Source organism: Spinacia oleracea, chromosome 5 (assembly GCF_020520425.1).
Source record: "Spinacia oleracea cultivar Varoflay chromosome 5, BTI_SOV_V1, whole genome shotgun sequence".
Lineage (NCBI taxonomy): Eukaryota > Viridiplantae > Streptophyta > Magnoliopsida > Caryophyllales > Amaranthaceae > Spinacia > Spinacia oleracea.
Window position 1 is genome coordinate 124,198,311 of NC_079491.1, and position 4,954 is coordinate 124,203,264.

Here is a 4,954-nt window from a genome sequence, read left to right on the forward strand (position 1 = left end):
CCTGGCCTTCCGCTGGGCCTGGCGTGGCTGTTTGTGCGGCGCGCTTGGCTTGCTGGGCGATGGCCTGGCTTCGTGCTGGGCCTCGTCCGGCAGGCCTCGTCCGATGCTTATTCGTACGATGCGCTTCTGATTAAATTTCCGATTCCGGAATTCATTTCCGATACGAACAATATTCAATATTTCCGATTCCGGAATTAATTTCCGTTTCGAACAAATATTTAATATTTCCGTTTCCGGAATTATTTTCCGATTCCGATAATATTTCCGATTCTGACAATATTTCCGTTTCCGGCAATATTTCCGATTCTGGCAATATTTCCATTTCCGATAATATTTTCCGATACGTACCATGTTTTCGTTTCCGGCAACATCTACGACTTGGATAATATTTATATTTCCGATACGATCCATATTTCCGTTTCCGGCAATATCATCGTTTCCGGAGTATTCATTCCTTGCCTGTGACGATCTTAGCTCCCACTGAAACCAAGATCCGTCGGTTCCGAATATTCATAGATAGAGTATCTAATGCCATTAGATACTTGATCCGTTTACGTACTATTTGTGTGACCCTACGGGTTCAGTCAAGAGTAAGCTGTGGATTAATATCATTAATTCCACTTGAACTGAAGCGGCCTCTAGCTAGGCATTCAGCTCACTTGATCTCACTGAATTATTAACTTGTTAATTAATACTGAACCGCATTTATTAGTCTTAACATAGAATGCATACTTGGACCAAGGGCATTATTTCCTTCAAAACTTGCACGCACAAAGCAATGGACGCTACGTGTTACCCTTAAGGGATGTTGTATAGTGCGGGCATGCGACGACGAGCAATGGAGCTCGTCGCCCATGCGGTACGAATGCAGCGAGCAAGGAGAGTGGCGCACGAGCACAAGGCAGCAGCCCTGCCTTGTGTCGAGTGCTGCGCGCATGTGGGCGATGGGCGAGCAGCGATGGCATGGCACAAGCAGAGGCGCGCGCGCGCGAGGGCGAGAGATGGTCGCCCAGCGATCGCAGCTCAGCGCGCCAACACGCGTGGCCTCGAGCGCTTGCTTGCGCGAGCGAGCAAGCGAGCAAGCGAGCGAGCGAGCACCATCGTAGCTGCTGCGTTTGCCCGCGGCTGCTGCGATGATGTGCCATGGGCCAGCAATGGTCGTGCAATCGATGGGGGCTTGGGCGCAAGCCCAAGTGCTCGTCATGTTACGATTGTCGAGTTTTAAATTTTAATTTGAAATTTTTTAGTTCATGTAATTTTAATTAATTTTAAAATTAAATAATTTAAATTGTTTTTTTGGATTTTAATTTTGAATATTATAATTATTATAAATTTTATTTATTCTAATTATTTTACTAAAATTAAAAACCTTGAATTAATTTAAAATTCGATTGAAAAATAAATTAAATAAATGGATTCAATTATAAATTTATATGAGCTTTAAATTTTAATTAAATTTGTATGTTTCCGGTTATACTAGAAATACATTTTTATGTTTAAAATTAGTAAAGCATATGAATTTATTGGTTTAAGTGGGAGCCCTTTTTAGTCATATATAAACTCTTGATTAGGTCTACAAAATCTTTATGTTTAAACAACTTGATTAGAATTAATAAGGACTGAATAATTGGTAGATTATTGGTGCCCTTGATTAATTGCTGCAAATGTTTATATGATGCATACAATGTGTTTTAACTAACCAATTATGTGGGCCATTCATGATAATGAATGGATGAATGGTATATATTGTATATGTACTGTTTTGCAGGTTATGAAGTGACTAGTATGGCCCAAATAGGATAGAAAATATGGTCTGCGTACCATTAATTTGAATGTAATTGGTCTAAAGTACCAAATTTGTTTTTCAATTTAAATATGGTATGCGTACCATCAAATAGTTGTAATTAGTTTTAATTATAGCTTATCCTATTTGGAGAAAATGGCGCCTCCCACGATGAAATTCAAGACGAAGTTTCCATTTTCAAGACGGACTTTGAAGTTGAAGCTTCAAGATGAAGTCGGGCCATACTAGATCACATTTATCTTATGCATGCTTTAAGTTATTTATTCCTTTAAATATGTCTTAATTATGCATGAGATTATGGCTTGATTATGTTGCATGATTAAGGATTTTAGTTCACTTAAAATCTAACCAACATAGTAAGAGCCTTAAGTTCCAAACTTAAAAATTGAGTTAAAAGGTGCCACGCCAAAATAACACTTACTTGGATATCCTTTACATCGATCTTAGTAATAGTTTTCCGCCATAGCGAGGTGTTACTTGTCGATACTAAAGGGTAAGGTACACAAATAATTGTGAGTACATGTTAGTTTTGGTGAAACTCAACGATATAAGTAAGGAGTCCTTTTATGTCGTGGCAAAATCGATAGGTTTACCTAATAAGTTCTTAGACGTACCTATCAACCAAGAGTAGTTTCTAGACTATTAGCAAAAGGCTTTTGCTTTTGCTTACCTAAAAGATTTTAGAATTGAGTCTAAATTCATATCGTGCTTAATTCTTCAATGGATTTTAGGATCTTGGAATCATTTTATTCACACCTGCCGGAACACATAACTTGAATAAAATGCTTAATAAACATTGAATTATGCATGTATGCTAGAATCTAAGTTTATTAAGAGAAACTGTGAATGGTTATTTATTTGTTTATTCTTTTTCAATTGTAGTTTTAAAAATCGCAAACAACAATTCATTCAACATTCGATCAATTCTCGAAAAGGAGAAGTTGAGCGGGAAAAACTTCCTTGACTGGCAAAGGAACTTGCAAATAGTTCTTATGCAGGAAGAAAAGGAGTATGTCCTGGAAGAGGCGATGCCCGAAGCCGCAGGCGACGGGATCACTCAGGCAGCCCTCAATCGTTGGATTGATGCCAACAAGGATGTGAAATTTCTAATGCTCGCCACCATGAGTGCAGATCTGCAGAAAACGTTCATCAACTCAGATGCTTTCACAATCATCAGTGAGTTGAAGAACATGTTCCAAGATCTGGCTCGAGTCGAAAGATTCGAGACTCATAGGCAAATTCTTGAGACCAAGCTTAAGAAAGGCGAGCCCGTAAGTCCACGTGTTCTCAAAATGATTGGACTCATTGAGAATATGAGTCGGCTGGATCAACAATTTTCTCAGGAAATGGCTGTAGACACCATCCTCCATTCTCTTCATAACGGGTATGATCAGTTCAAACTGAACTACAGTATGAATAGTCTGGACAAAACGCTCACTGAGCTTCACGGTATGCTGAAGACCGCTGAAAAGACGCTCAAAAGTGATAAGCAGGATGTGCTTATGGTGCGTAGGGGCAAGTTCAAGAAATCTGGAAAGAAGAGGAATGCTAAGAAAGGTGGCAACAAGGCCAGCCCAACTAAGCAAACTGGCGCCAAGTCTGAAAAGAGGAAGGTCAGTCAACCCACTTCTGAATCCGAATGCTTCTACTGCAAGAAGAAGGGGCATTGGAAGAGAGATGGCTTGAAGCTAAAGGAAGATCAGAAGAACGGAACAGTCATTCCATCTTCAGGTATTTTCGTTATAGACTGTATACTTGCTAATTCAACTTCTTGGGTATTAGATACAGGTTGTGGCTCACACTTATGTTCCAATTCACAGGGACTAAGAAGAAGTAGAAAGTTAAGCAAGGGTGAAGTCGACCTACGAGTGGGAAATGGAGCACGGATTGCTGCATTAGCTGTAGGAACTTATTATTTGTCGTTGCCCTCTGGGCTAGTTTTGGAACTGGAAGAGTGTTTCCATGTTCCAAGTCTTACTAAAAACATCATTTCAGTTTCTTGCTTAGATGCTAAGGGATTTTCCTTTTTAATAAAAAACAATAGTTGTTCGTTTTATTTTAAAGAGATGTTTTATGGATCTGCTAGATTAGTCAATGGACTTTATTTATTAGATCACGACAAACAAGTTTATAACATAAATACCAAAAAGGCCAAAAAGGATGATTCAGATCTCACCTATCTGTGGCATTGTCGATTAGGCCATATTAACTTGAAACGCATGGAAAGACTTCAAAAAGAAGGAATTCTAGAACCATTTGACTTAGAGGATTATGGTAAGTGCGAATCATGTTTACTTGGCAAAATGACAAAGCAACCTTTCTCTAAAGTTGGAGAAAGAGCAACTGAACTATTGGGCTTAATCCATACAGATATATGTGGACCAATGAGTACAAATGCTAGGGGTGGTTTCAGCTACTTTATCACTTTCACTGATGACTTCAGTAGATATGGTTATGTCTACCTAATGAAGCATAAGTCTGAATCCTTTGACAAATTCAAGGAATTTCAGAGTGAAGTAGAGAATCAATTAGGCAAGAAGATTAAAGCACTGCGGTCTGATAGAGGCGGTGAATATCTGAGGTATGAATTTGATGACCATCTGAAAGAATGTGGAATTCTATCAGAATTGACTCCTCCTGGAACACCACAATGGAACGGTGTGTCGGAACGGAGGAACATAACCTTGCTAGACATGATTAGGTCAATGATGGGTCAGGCCGAACTGCCATTAGAATTTTGGGGACATGCACTAAATACAGTTGCACTCACTATAAATAGAGCTCCGTCTAAAGATGTCGAAAAGACTCCATATGAGTTATGGTTTGGAAAACCTCCAAAAGTGTCTTTTCTTAAGATTTGGGGATGTGAAGTATACGTCAAACGATTAATTTCAGACAAACTTCATCCGAAATCTGACAAATGTATCCTTGTGGGATATCCAAAGGAAACAAAGGGGTATTACTTCTACAATACATCTGAGAACAAAGTGTTTGTTGCTCGAGATGGTGTCTTTTTGGAGAAGAATCACATTTCCAAAATGACAAGTGGGAGAAAAATAGACCTCGAAAAAATTCGAGTCAAACAACAAACTCTAGATTATGCTCAAGATGACATTTAGGATGAAACTCAGAGATCTTTAGAAGAATCTG